The sequence below is a fragment of the Rhipicephalus microplus genome, chromosome X (assembly GCF_043290135.1).
Source record: "Rhipicephalus microplus isolate Deutch F79 chromosome X, USDA_Rmic, whole genome shotgun sequence".
In the NCBI taxonomy this organism is placed as follows: Eukaryota; Metazoa; Arthropoda; class Arachnida; order Ixodida; family Ixodidae; genus Rhipicephalus; species Rhipicephalus microplus.
Genome location: NC_134710.1, coordinates 20336046 through 20351456, shown reverse-complemented (window position 1 = coordinate 20351456; position 15411 = coordinate 20336046). Strand labels below are relative to the sequence as shown.

The following is a 15411-nucleotide window of genomic DNA, read 5'->3' as shown; positions in this document are numbered from 1 at the left end:
TGGCGTTCCTATGAAAAAAAAAATTTTGTAATGAGCAATGCTGCGACACACGCTTTTGCAGCAGCCAGCTGCGCCGTCTCGTTTGTTGTCTGTTCACGTGTGTCCCAGGAAGACGCACTATACGCGAGTTGTTTAGACGAAATTAGATTTTGCTATTTGTGTTGATCCTTTGAGACTCTCACCTCAGTGGGAAACCCTACCCTCGTGTGTTCGGCCGCTCGAAGTCGCAATAAGACCGCAACGCCAATGTTGGCGCTTACAACTGAGACCTGCCACATCCTCTTGTTTTTCGTGATGTTTTTGTTTGTTTGTTCTCGAGTTTTTGTTGTTTCTTTATACCGAAAAAAATAGGGGCAAATAATTCAGATCAACCCCTCCTTCCTCCCGATGAAGACATCTCCTAGATTCAGAATCCTTGAACTTAGCAGGTATGTGGATGGAGAGAATGCATATACAACCACAATGCAAGCTCATCATAAGGGACACTTGAAAACTGGTTGGTTTACCTATGTTTACCATGAAAGTAGTATGGAATACAAAGGCCACGGTTACGGGAGAAGTTGAAGACGTTTTTGGGTCTTAAGAATACATTCAACCATTAGAAAAGGAACAAGTGAGGTTAACCTATGCAATGTGGTCAGCATTTTAGCATGCAGTGGTACATGCTGCAGTTTACATTCCTTGCATGGTGGCAAATACAAATTTCACCAAGATTTCGGTAATTGTGCTTTTATAATCACTTTGCTTCCACATTGACAATGCAGCAGATTATCACACTTAGATTTCCGGCAAAGCGTACGCTTTTCTGGTCATTTTGTTTGCCAGTGTTATTGTAGGTTTCCCGAGTTATTGCCATGTTTCCTTGAGACGATGTTGAAATTGTCTACAAAGGCACTAGCCCGGTGATCTTGCTGTAAGTATCTGTGACAACAAAGATTTGATGTTGAGGTATGACGACATGATCTTGTCGCACTTCTCAGCTTTTTAGAATTTTTTTGTTTTTAGAAACCTATGTTACAAAAGATGTTTTCCAGGTCCCTTGAATGTGTCTTGTAACATTGTTTTACTGCGCATTACACCCTGCCTAATCGCCTGCATTGTGAGCATTGGCCTGGGCACAACGTGCTCCCACTATACGAGACTTGTGCTAATAGTTTATGTATTTTAGGTTTGCAGTGAATCCAACGGCAGTAATTTGGTAGAATGATTTCAAACATATTATGAATAAGATTGAGCATATTTGTCATGACTCAACTAAGCTGCTCATTCTTTTTGGTTCGAAGGGATGTGGAAATAACTTTGAAATGTCGTAGGATTTAACTCTTGATAGAATGCAATTGATAACCTGTATATATTTTAATAAATTAAAAGCTAGTATAACAAGCTTTTTAATATTGTTTAATAATGATGTATCGATGTGAGGGCGCAATATGTGCATTAAGGGAATTTGGTAAGTCATACCAGCCATGTATTTTAGGCCAACTTTATGTACCTTTTTCTCCATAACCATAAAAGTTACAGTAATTATTTTTCTATCATTGTGCTCATAAGCCATTTTTCTTCTCACTGAAGCAGACTTATTCCTGAAACTTGTAATGCTAATTTTTTGTAGTTCTTTTACTTAAGGTACTTAATTATCATGCATTGATAGGTATTAGATGTTTTGATAAGAAAAACGTACTTCCTCACACAAAAATAATTGCTTCCATACACTAGCTGAAATCTACGTTTCTATATACAGTGGTTGCTGAGAAAAGCTACGAAAGTGCATAAAAGCATGGTTTCAGATAATCACGTTTAAAGTGGCAAATATGCTTGTTTCAAAAGTACCACAAAATAACCGCCAATCGAAGGACATTTTTTAAAGGGGCACTGGCCTAAGACCTTCGGCCTCGCGTTTTTCTGCTGCAATGCGTTGCTGTAGGGCTGCTAGTCGTGACACGACACATCGTTTGTTGCAGCACGCGACAGATAATTACAGGCTCCTCATTATTGTTCAGTTTCGGTTTGAGAGGGTTCCCAAAACTGGGTGCAACTGTCGCCACCTAGCGTGTGCAACTCTTGATCACGTCAGCAGACAGAACTGTGACGCTTTTCTGTACGGTCCGCATCAAGAATTACTTTCGAATAGGAAATGGAACTGGAATGTCGCCTGATGCAAAACTTTCTAAGCGTGCGCTAAGGCCATGCATTTGCAACCAGCCGCCGAGAAATATAGACTTCGGGAACTAACGCGGCAAAAAAATGGCGGTTATGACGTCGTCATAACTTGTTTCGTTGACCGCAGCGTGGTGACGTGAGGGAAGTAGGGGGTCCCGTCGGGATCGCCTCCGTTGGTGTCTGTAGCGCTATGCAGTCGGTCGCTCACGCAAACTTCAAAATTAATTTAAAATACCTTCCAAGCTATATTCGTTGTTGATATCTTGCAGATGATATACTAATGTTCACGAGAATTGACCCCGCAGGCTATCTCGTCCCCAAAACTTTGTGTCAGTACCCATTTAACAGGCACCAGCCATATACTCACTTTTTCTTTTTGAGTTGAGGCGTCTGGCTTGGTGGGCCTCCTTTGTTGCCTGCTTCACAGCCCTGTCAGCGAAGTACTGTCGACTTAGGTCAAGTGCGCGTAGGCCCTGCACTGCGTAGCAACCTGGCGAAATTTTAAACGAATTCAGCACATTCACACGAGCTATATTGTCATCACTAAATGTGATTGCAGTGTTAAGACTGCATATTTTCAGTGTGAGGTGTCCGAGAAATACGTTTTTTTTTTTAGCATGCTCCCACACATTGTTGAATGAATCGCTGGGGTTTTGCATTTCCCAATGGAGGAATTTTGCAAGTAATTCAGGATTAACAAGTTGCTCATGAATTGGCTCCTCAAGAATAGATGCCGGAAGGTGTTATTTGTGAACGTATGGTTCACCACTGAACTGTTCTTTGATGAATTTGCACCAGGCATGAGCGTCCGTCGGGTACAGTAAAGGCTGTGGAATTGATTGGTGTGCGTTGAAGGGTCCTTACATGAAACAAGTTTCCAAGGTAGTGACGCCTTTCCCTTTCCTACTCGCCTATGTCCCTGGAGCGCTACCTATAGAAGGTTCCAAACTTTCATCAAAAAGCGAAGGTTTGGGTTCAGTTGCTACCATGAATAGATGAAAATGAAACAAAATTGAACGAAATGAGTCATAGAATAAACGCTTACCTTTATGATAATAAATAGTACAACACAAGAGCAAACGCGATGTGCGTTACTCAACTGGCAACGTTGTGAAGTTCTATATTTTACACCACTAGCCATGGCTAGATCAATGGTAGCACAGAACACCTACAGTTTGCCACAGAACACCTATACACTACTAATGACTAGTGTATAAGTGTTCTGTGGCTGGGTCACTGGTAGGTGTTCTGTGGCTAGGTGTTGTGTGCCTGTTGTACATCGTAGTTCGCGCTGTGACACCGTGGACGCGCTTCTTGCTGGATCCTGTCACTGACCACAGGGCGTGACGTTGTGACGAGCGATTAGAGCCGGCTTGCGCCCACGCAAGGAAAAACCACGGCCAGACTAGTACTAATGCTTGACTACAGCACTGTGGTGACAGTTTTTTTTTGTTCTTCTTGTTGTTAATATCCCTGTTTTGACAATCGTGATGCCAGCTGATTCTGGAGCGATGCGCGCATCTTCCTGAAAAGTGAGAGTTCTACTGGTGAAGTGTCCTGAAGCAGCGCGTTTCGGCTCATTTATGCCGCGTTCTGGTAAAGTGCTAAGACACGTTGCCGGGCTAGTTGCTTGGGGTTCATAATTTATAAGGGTGTAGCGCACCACGACAAGGACACAAAAAGATACGCACACACACACACAGCGCTGTATGTGTGTGCGTCTCTCTTTTTGTGTCCTTGTCGTGGTGCGCTATACCCTTATTAATGCTGGTTAAATGGCCAAGTGTGGAATCTTCCTGAAGGTGCATTGATTACACGCTCCAGCTGCTCTGTATACGTGCATACGCACAAGTATTTGTAACAACTGACATGAACTAAACGCGCTCCGGGCGTTTCAATAAAAACCTACAAATAATCTCTCTTCGCAGATGCGCGTCGACGGAGTTGCACGACAGCGCTCGCGTGATATGTTTCATAGCTACACCTCACGACAAGGTTCCTTTCGGCGTTGCATAAATGGTTGCCAGACTGAGAGAGTCAGTGCTGCCAGACTGCCGCTAAATTTGACTGCAAAATTTTTTTTCTGTAGTTGTGGCTTCTTTTGTGAGAATTTCGTGCCATCCGCAATGCATTTCGCGAACGAGCGACGCTGGCCGTTTTAATTAACGGAATCAACCGTGCCTAGCAGTAGTCGAGCGTGGCGCTGCCGTGCAATTAAGAGGCCGTTTTAATTAACAGAAAGAACCGCGCCTAGCAGAAGTCGAACGCGGCGCTGCGCTCGACTTCTGTAACGCGCGGTTTATTCCGTAAATAAACCGAATTCGATTTCTGCTAGGCGCGGTTCATTTCGTTAATTAAATTGGCCTCCTAATTGCACGGCAGCGCCACGTTCGACTTCTGCTAGGCTTGGTTCATTCCGTTAATTAAAACGAATTCTGTAATGTGTGGTTCATTCCGTTAATTTAATTGGCCTCCTAATTGCACGGCAGCGCCACGCTCGACTCTGCTAGGCTCGGTTCATTCCGTTAATTAAAACGGCCAGCGTCGCTCATGCACTCGCGAAATGCACCGCGGATGGCACCAAACTCTTACGGAAAAGCCACAACTCCAGAAGAAAATTTTAAACCAAATTTAGCGGCAGTCTGGCAACAACCACCCCAAAGCCTGGCAACTGATTTATGCAACGCCAAAAGGAACCTTGCCCACCTCACGGCGTTCTTTATTTCGGATAGCACAAGGTAAGTCGAAGAGAGCGAAACCATTTCCTGTTGTTTTAAGAAAACCCAGCATTGTTGGAAAAACTCGGATATTGCATTGAACGAGCACCGCGAAACAATCTCGACTGACATGGTGCCAACTGAAACGCTCCTGCGCTTCAGTTTATGTCCTGGCTACGATTTCGTCTTTGGTCACGGTGAGAATCCGGCGGCAGCGATATGTGCGCCAGTATTGGCCAGCTGTCGCACTAAAGATGAAGAACGCCGCGTGGCTCGTGAGCCACGAGAAATTAAAATCGAGACGTTGGACGGTAGCCGGACATTTGCAATTCCTTGTCGGACTCCGCACATTTTTGAGTCGAGAGCATGCGTGAAGTTGTTAGTATCCAGGCGGGCCAGTGCGGCAACCAGATGGGAGCTAAGTTCTGGGAAGTCATCGCAGACGAGCATGGCATTGACCCCACTGGCAGCTACCGTGGTGACTCGGACCTGCAGCTCGAGCGAATTAATGTCTACTACAACGAGGCTACTGGTGGCAAATACGTCCCACGCACCATCCTGGTTGACCTTGAGCCCGGTGTCATGGACTCCGTGCGGTCCGGTCCTTTTGGACAGCTTTTCAGGCCAGACAACTTCGTTTTTGGCCAGAGTGGTGCTGGCAACAACTGGGCGAAGGGCCACTACACAGAAGGTGCCGAGCTCGTGGACTCCGTGCTGGACGTTGTCCGCAAGGAGGTGGAAGGTTGCGACTGTTTTCAGGGATTTCAACTTGCCCACTCGCTCGGCGGAGGCACCGGCTCAGGCATGGGCACTTTGCTAATCTCCAAGATACGCGAAGATTACCCGGACAGAATGATCAACACTTTCTCAGTGGTCCCCTCACCCAAGGTGTCGGACACCGTCGTCGAGCCGTACAATGCGACCCTGTCCGTTCACCAGCTCATCCAGAACGCGGACGAGACTTTCTGCATTGACAATGAGGCTTTGTATGAAATCTGCTTCCGCACGTTGAAGCTCACCACGCCCACGTATGGAGACCTCAACCATCTCGTGTCTGCAACCATGTCCGGCGTCACAGCTTGCCTTAGGTTCCCAGGCCAGCTGAATGCTGACCTGCGCAAGCTGGCAGTCAACATGGTCCCATTTCCCCGTCTGCACTTCTTCATGCCCGGCTTCGCCCCACTCACCGCCCGGGGCTCTGAGCAGTACCGTGCCCTGACAGTACCGGAGCTGACCGAACAAATGTTCGACGCCAAGAACATGATGGTCGCATGCGACCCGAAACGCGGACGCTTCTTCACGGCGGCGGCCATTTTCCGAGGTCGCATGAGCATGCGAGAGGTGGACGAGCAGATGCTCAATATTCAGAACAAGAACTCCCCCTACTTCGTCGAGTGGATCCCGGACAACGTCAAGACGGCCGTGTGCGACATTCCTCCTCGCGGGCTCAAGATGTCCTCCACGTTCATCGGAAACAGCAGTGCCATCCATGAGATCTTCAAGCGAATCTCTCAACAATTCACAGCCATGTTCCGCCGAAAGGCTTTCCTCCATTGGTACACGGGCGAGGGCATGGACGAAATGGAGTTCACGGAGGCAGAGTCCAACATGGATGGCCTGGTCTCAGAGTACCAGCAGTACCAGGAGTCAACCGCAGATGAGGAGGGAGAGTTCGAGGATGAACCAGAGGCTGATGCCGATGCTTAGGCAGCATTGTTTTTTTTTTCATCCATTGGTCTCAAACCCCCTCACCTTTCTTCCTTTCTTTCAAGTTTTTTTTTCTCATTCATGTTCTGCTTTAAATAAATATTCTCAGCTTGAAGACGAGTAGCTGCCGTTCGGCTGAAGGTTTTCGATTGCTCATCCTGTGAGATGGGATTGGCCACACTTGTCACCGTTGGTTTTTTATCTGCTGTAAAATTTATCTGCTGTAGGAGTCATCAATGCCGGTCTCCGATCCCGGCCAGGACTCGCCCTGGTCGTCCAGTCGCCCTACTGAATCGGTACCACTGCAGTGTTTCCTCATGAACGGTGTAAGCAGTTGGCCTGTCACGCTTGTGCCCACTGATGGTGGAGCCATTGAAATGGAAGTGTTTCAAGAAGAGCTTTGCAACATAACCGGGCATTTTCTGGACATCTCGGAGGTGAGGCGCTTCGGCATGACTGGCTAACTGTGCAGGTCTTCAAATATTCTGTGCTTAAGATTTGCATTCATTGCTGTTCGCACTTTTATCCCCCTCAACTTGCTTTTGTTGGCGGTATTCCTACTAACTTTAGTCCTGAAGCATTCTTAAAGATGGTCTCTCCGCCTGGCGTGGTATGTGTCTACAGAAACACCTGACCTGTAGGTGCATCATACGCGATTCCCTACTGAAAGCGTCATCGTTACCTTTGCCGGTCATAAGTCCCTCTTAGCCGAAGGAGTGGCCTTGTCTATTCCGTGTTGAGGCATTGACACCTCTCCCACTGCAGTGTCGTAAATGCTGGCGATTTGGACATGGCGCTAACGCTTGCAGGTCCTCATTGAAATGTGCGAAATGCGGTGGGGCACATGCTGCATCAGATAGCCAGGTAGACAACTGCAGGTGTTGCCTATGTGATGGAGCTTTCACAACATAGCCACGGACAATAGCTGCCCTGCTCGCGAACGTAAAACACAAATTCTGGATATTGTGGAGAAACGCCATTGTTCTCAGTCTGAGGCAATATCCTTCATTAAAGAGCGCGAAGTGGGGTACGCCGCTGCTACGTCACACCAGTGTGGGTCCATTGAAGCGACGGTCGCTTCTGCAGTGTCAGCAGCGATAGATAAAGCTATGCCGATGATAATGGAACGACTTTTCAACACCTTTGCTGAAGGTCTGACCGAGGTGCTCGCCGACAGGTTAAACAGCCTTATTCCGTCCTTCGCTGCTCACACTGTCACATTTCAGGGAGAAGCTGGGCACCTCGACAATGAACAAATCAATCCGTGTCAAGAAGATGTTCCCCCAGAAAAGCTCGTCAGCTTTCAGTCGCCGACCTCTGCGGGGCCCACTGGGTCATTTGGTGACATGAGGCTTGGTAGCATCATTCATAAACGACGCAGTGATCCATTGTCTCCAACCAGTTCGCCAATGTCGAAACCTAAAAAAGGTACTACTTATAGCATCAACGAGCAGGACGTTTTGCATTCTGCGGTTGAGTGAACTATATTAAGTCCACCACAGCGCATGTAAGAGTTCTCCAGTGGAATTGCCGCTCCGTATCTTCCGCTTACACAGATCCTCAGTATCTCATACAGCAAGCAAATCCTAATATAATTTTACTTCAAGAGTCTTGGCTTTCGGTAAACCAAAAATTTACTCTGAATAATTTTCGAACTTTTAGACTGGATCGGCCAGGTAGACGAGGTGGATTATTAGCCCTCATATCTTCAAAAATGTATCATGCTACTGTAACTTTTGAACACATTTGTCTGGATTGCGAACTGTTAGGAATAGATTATTTGTTACCTGACTCCTTCGGGATTACAGTGATCAATGCGTACTTGCTGAATGGAGTAAGACGCACATATTACCTAGATGGTGGGATCAAGAATTCTTTTTCAAATGCAATTTTATTGGCAGGGGATTTTAACTCGCATCACACTTCTTGGAGTTAAAAACAGATGGCTGTGGCAAACGATCGTCGAATTGGTTGCAGGATAATAAATTTCGTTGTCATAACTCGGGACAAGTTACCTTTCTACGCGGGATAAGCTCATCAACATTAGACCTAACTTTTTCGTGTGACCAGTTTATAATTTCATCGTCGGAAACGTTTGATAACGGGACGAGTAGTGATCATGTACCGATTACCTATAAAATAATGCTACCATGCCTCACCTCTGGTATCTGGCAACAACGGTTCATCAACTATAACATTTATAAAACTGTTTTAAATTCTGCGTTTTTGTCATTGAGAGGACGTGTCAGACAGCAACGAGATGCATCAGTAGTAGTGTGTCTAAATGACTCTGTTCAGCCGGCAGAGTTTTTTGTTAAGTATGGCGGCACACCGTCAAGTTCGGCTTGGTGGAATGAAGATTGTACGCTTGCGTATAGGCGACGTAAAGCTGCTTGGAAACGTTTACGCCACAACCATACTCCGAAAAATTGGGTTGACTATTAATTCTACACAGCACTGTTTAAGCGTACAGTCACTATAGCTAAAGATAAACACATATCTGACCTACATTCGCATTTATCGACACCTGATAAGAGATCTGCCCTCTACAGATTTTTACGGAACAAAAAAATCGACACAGGTACCAGCGTATTCGCACTCAGTAGTGCTGTCTCCAAAAGAGGCAACCGATTTGTTAGAGGACATAGCGAAAGGACTTGAAGCGCGTTTCGCTTCCTCATGCGTGAGACCTATCACATTCAAAAGCTCAACCTCAGACTTTCGGGAAGTCACTATGGCGGAACTGGCAGATGTCATACTAACTGTAAATCAAGCTCAACCTCAGACTTTCGGGAAGTCACTATGGCGGAACTGGCAGATGTCATACTAACTGTAAATCAAGTGGCTCCCGGTCCGGATCATATTGCAAACTCTATGATTAAATTGATGTTAATTCCTATCCTGATGAGCTTTTGAATATTGTCAACTGTTACTTACAGCACACATGGATTCCAAACGCATGGAAAACTGCTAAAGTTGTGTTGCTGTGAAAAAATCAAAGACTCGGATATGTCCTGGATAACATTCGGCCAATTTCGCTTACTTGAAGTGAAGTGAAGTGAAGTGAACTTTATTGCCACATATATCAAAACATGTTTAAACAACAAGGATGGTGGGATAAAAGCTGCATGTAGGCAGCTTGACTAGTCCCACCTCCCAGAATAACAGCAGCAGCAAACATTAACAAGCATTCTTACTTGTCACAATAGTAAAATAGAAATACATAAAGCAAAGCGATTCGAGAAGAAGCAAAAATGTATGAAACAAACATTCTCAACAGACACAATCATAAACAACAAACATTGATGTTTATAAAATTAGTTGAAGCATTCTCTTTTTGGAAATATGATATATGTTGTCTTCACTTAATTTATATTTATTTAGTATTGAAGGAAGGCGGTAGGAAAGTGTTTGAAAACCGTTGTTCAAACTTAGTTAAAATGAAAAAAGTGAAAAAATTCTTCTTAGAAGGCTCAGTGAATTCATCGCTCGTCAGGGTATATCTTTTCGCCAAGGCAAGTAGGATTTAGACAGGGGTGCTCTATATGGGCGGCTCATGTTGATTAGGAAAGCCGAATTCACCTTGCAAAAGTATCTGGTGAGCTTTCTGCATTAGTCACGTTAAATATTGCAAAAGCCTAAGATAGTGTTGAACACAGTACATTGGTTTATAGATTAGCGGACTGTGATGTGCCCAAGTACATTATATCTTGGGTTCAGGAATTATCTTTTTGAGGGACAGTTCTTTTGTTGCCACGAGGGAATTACTTCTGCCTCATATAAGTAAACAAGAGGTGTTCCGCAAGGATCAGTTCTGTCACCTCTTTTACTTGATATCTTATTATCATCGATTTCACTTCATAAAAATGTTCCTCTTTACGTCTACGCCGATGATATTGCTTTTTTCTCGTCATCCCGAGATATCAATAGTTTGTATCAAATCTTACAGTAATATTTGAGTGAGCTTGAGGTATGGCTTGGCGGGCTGTCTTTCGCTTAATATTAGCAAATATTCTCTGCTTGTATTTCCTTTATCCATTCCCGTATTTCTGGCGCTGCATTATCAAAATGATCCAATTCCACAAGGAACGGCACTAAAATATCTAGGCATTACTTACGTGGACAACTTCATTTAGCAGCGACAAATAGAATCGAACACCCGTAAAGCAGAAAGCGCCTTAGGATTGCTACACCGGTTTTGCATACGAATTCAGGGATGCGCAGGGATACGTTACTTATAATACACAAACTTTACGTATGAAATTCTGGATTTTAGTTGCGTTCTGTTTTTCGGAAGTGCTGAGTACAAATTAAGACCTCTTATATTGCTGGAAAGGCAAGCTCTGCGGCTGTGTCTCGGGCTACCTAGGTGTGTCGCGAATAGCGTGCTTTATTTGGAAGCTCTAATCATTCCGCTTGATGCAAGATTTCGACCACTTACCGTTCAAACATTTTTAAAACTTTACGATGTGCCCCTCTCCCCTTCACAGACAGTTTTCATCAAATCTCCAGATTCTTCAGATTCTTTCTTTAGGCGCCCGTGGCGTCGTTATCAAATACCCCAAGTCATTTTCGTCGAGTCTCTGTTATCGTATCTTCACGTTTTCCTCCAGCATTTAACTCTCCAAATCCTCTGCTCGATGCCAGTTGACTTAGTTTTCGATGACATCTTTCCAAACAAATTGCTTCCAAAACATGTTCTGGAGGACTTCCCTCAAGACCATCTCAGTCATTTTCCTACTTACGTGGTAATTTCGACGGATGCAACGCAAAATCTTCAGAAGGCTAAAGTGGATATTTTTTCTCATCAGCTTAATTGGTATTTTGCGCTTCGATTGCCTGACTGCGCGCCAATTTATCTCGCAGAATTCCTGGCTATAGTACAATGGCTTTTCGAAAACTAAGTTCTCAGCAATCAAAAGCTATTATTTCGGATGCTTTGTCTGTTTCTACACATTTAACGTCCGCAAATCAGTCTCCTCTTTTCGGGATATTTTGGTCTCTCGTACCGCGTAGCCTATCAGAAGTTAGGTTTTTTGGGATTCCCGGGCATGCTAATTAAAACTGCTGGCTCGCTCTCTTTGGCGTACATAAATTTCCTGGCGGTGCTAGTAACTCCACAATTTTCTTTTATTACTGCCGAACGATTCAAACGCCTCGTAATCTTTAAAAAAAAACTAAAGATCGCTCCTACAATCTGAAGAATTTCGGCACTTTCAATTCACATGGAACACCGAAAAATGCCTTTCCGGTAAATGTGAGGTGACCCTCACAAGCTTTCGCTGTAGAGTTCCTTGGTCAAATTATCTTCACAAATCAGGATTTCCATTAACTATAACCAACGTGCAGTTTGCAATGAACCGGAAACAATGAAGCACTTTCTTCTCACATGCTGCCGTTTCGCCTCACTGCGCCGAATAATTCTTGAGAGACCTATTGGTATGCTTGGATTGGCAGTTAATACATCCACCCTTTTATCGTTTGAAGCCAGTCAGCTGGGTGCGGGCCGCAGTGCTATTCTGTCAGTGCTACATAAATTCATTCAGGCAACTGGAAGGATACGCTGCTAGTGGTACCACCAGATAAATCCAATTCTTTGTCCCCCTTCTTCATTTTTGCTCATTTGTTCTATATATTTTGGTTTATCGAATTCTTTGGGCCTTCTGACCTACTTTTTAATTTTTAAGGAACGTTATAATTGTTCTCATCTATTTTCTCTCTTTTTACCAAGCGGTGTATCAAAAATGTACATTATCAGGTGTGGCCAATCCCCCTTGTGGGTATTAACCGAGACCTTCTAGGCGACAAGACAGGACAATTCAGAACGGCGGAGCTCCTGGCCTGGCTGCAGCGGCGACTACGCCTGCGTCCCAAATAAAAGCTGTGCCCTCGGCACGGGCTCATCATCGCCACCGTCTCGTTTCTCAACACAACCTGTGATAAATGACACCACCAGCCATTTGCAAGACCACGTGCAAGGAATGGACCAATTACATACGCGGAAGCGAAAGAAAAGAGCGGTAAGCGAGACAATGAGGAGTACGGCGTCGGGAACAATGAGTGACGATACCTTGGAAACTTGTTTCATCTAGGGACCTCATCGAACGCTAAAGCCCCTTGATCTCAAGGGGCCTTATATAACGCGAGACTGTCGCGCTATCTCGCCACTGATAACAAAAACGCGCTAAAGTTTTGAAAGTCTGAGTAGAGTGACCTATCGGAATTACAGCACACTTGAGGGCACAATAATGCGCATGCGCCATGTGATATTTCGACACCGAGCATTAGTGTTGCCACATGGTGTACCACAACTGCTCAGCTTGTTGTGTGCCCATGTGTGCTAAGTTAATTTGTGCTCTCAAGTGCGCCCATGCTTTTCTACCGTGTGAAGTTTGTGCTAAGGGCCCCCACAGAACAACGGACATGGGCGATGACGAAAATATGGTACGACGTTCAGCGATTGATGGCGGCCGCTGCAAAGCGGCTCACGAAAGAATTCAGCAGGCAGGCACATCTCAAGACAATGCAAGGCAAAGTTGTATGGCATAATTTCGTTGGATTATTAAGCCTGCATAAAAACATTAGTGCCCTTCATTTCCGCACGTTTTTAGCTGCCCATGTGTGCACTCAAGTGAAGCCTACCTAAAGGGGATAAAGCAGGCTGATTTGATTGATTGATTTGTGGGGTTTAACGTCCCAAAACCACCGTTTGATTATGAGAGACGCCGTAGTGGAGGGCTCCGGAAATTTTGACCACCTGGGGTTGTTTAACGTGCACCCAAATCTGAGCACACGGGCCTACAACATTTCCGCCTCCATCGGAAATGCAGCCGCCACAGCCGGGATTTGATCCCGCGACCTGCGGGTCAGCAGCCGAGTACCTTAGCCACAAGACCACCGTGGCGGGGCGATAAAGCAGGCTGCTGCAAAGGTTTCGAGATGTGATTTTTAGACAAAAAAAAAATATGTCGTGCTGGAACAAACAAATGACTGATTCTGGTTCAGCAAAGGCTGCAGATTTCAAGTTGCACAAAAAAGACAAAAACGATTTTTTTTTTTTCAATATTTTTGCTTACCCTGTCTCCTTAGGCCTTTAAGTGGGGCTTCGCAGCAGTGCGGATTTTTATTGGATAGGTGTGTTCACGGTGTAGCACCACTACACTGCAGCGAAAGGGCCTTCAAAAGGGGAATACGTGCGGAGCAACATGTTTTTTTTTTCATTTTGAATACTTTGAAGCAGGGCTGGGCAGTATCGCGATAGTATTTCAGAGATACTTTTGAGTATCTGTATTATTGTACCGAGATACATTTCGAAACTGTATTTGTATCTCAGTAGTGAAATACGTTTACTATATATCGCCCTTATCGCGATACTATCCAGGACCGTTAATTTCTTTTTTCAAAAATGAGATAAGACGTGTTTAACACGGAAAAAAAAAAACTGCTGTAACATTGGCAGTCCGTGGCGAGATATGCACCCACTACTTCTACATTTTTGCTTAAGGCGAAACTGACTCCTACCTTATTGAAAGCGAGCTAGTCGCTTTGCTATCCGCATCCCACTGTCATGTGCACTGTCAGGTAGAACTGGAATGTATTTGAATCATCGCCTGCTTGAGCTTCCCAACAATGTTATACTGTCATTTTGAATTTCAGCAGTGATATTTTTGTTGTGAGGAGCATTGTATACTGCACAATGGGCGCCAACCAACAGCATCGTTTTTAAAATGTGTTCCCTCATGCCAATTTGACGAGCAGTGCTTTTTTATTCTCTCGTTTTTTCCCTTTCTTTTTTGTGGCGCCCATTTGAAAAACCGGAGCTTAAAGACCAACTCCGGTGATTTTTCGAGGTCAATGAATCTCAATAAAATTCTCTGGGTACGTTTCTTTGCACATTACCGTCATTTATGCCAAATTACAGTTTTGAGAGATGCACTGATTGTTTCCAAATTAATTTTAAAGATTGCCTCGAAAAGCTCACCTCGCTTGCCAGAATTATTGGCAACGCTGTCTGTGTGACGACATGTTTGGCATGTCAACGGAAGTGACGCAGCCGATAGCATCGCTACTTTGGCCGCTACAGCGTTTATTGTGCAGCCTCAAGGCAACAACGGCGGTGTTTGGCACAGAAAAACTTTCACAGTTTTCATACTCCGCGCCGGCGGGACTCCGGTTCTTACCAAATAGTACGTCATAAGCAGACAGGGCGCCCGGTTTGGTTTTATGTTTCGGTATTGCACTTTTTTGCTTATCAAAAATTATTTTCAAGTTTCCTGAGCATTTCAGCTATTGGGCTTATGACAAGAGTGTCTCAGGAACATAGAAACACCATTATCTTGACATGGTCGAAAAATCGCCGGAGTTAGCCTTTAACGCAGAAGCCACAAACCACCCAGAGAATTTAATGTGTAGCGCCGTGTGCCGTCAACGATACATCTTTCTCCAAAGCATTTTTAGGAGACTCTAGCGTGGCCAAACGACTACTGGAAAGAGGCCTTCTTGCGTTTCCTTTCGCATTTCCTGTTTTGTTTGTTCTTCTTTCTGCTTTTTTTATGTTTCTAGGAAACACTAAACCTTCAACTGTAAGCAAGTGCTCGTCTTTATTGTTTATGTGTTCCCCTCCTGATTCGCGCTATGCCACTTTAGCAAAACTGGAAACCGACGAGCCTGAACTGCTGGTCTACCAAGTAGAAGGTCATTGAAGTGAGCGTTGCTATTAAAGCGGCAGCAAGGAATTCGGGAGCCTAACTTTCTTTTTTTTTTAATCAGACACATGCTGACTGCTGTGAATAAAAGCATACTTTTTTTTCAATTCGTTTGTTTATGG

General features: G+C 44.8%; 1 pseudogene; it reads left to right on the top strand.

The window, feature by feature from the left end:
• Positions 1-4839: 4839 nt before the first annotated feature.
• On the top strand, positions 4840-10630 carry LOC119175701 (tubulin beta-4B chain pseudogene; annotated as a pseudogene).
• The last annotated feature ends 4781 nt before the right edge of the window (positions 10631-15411 follow it).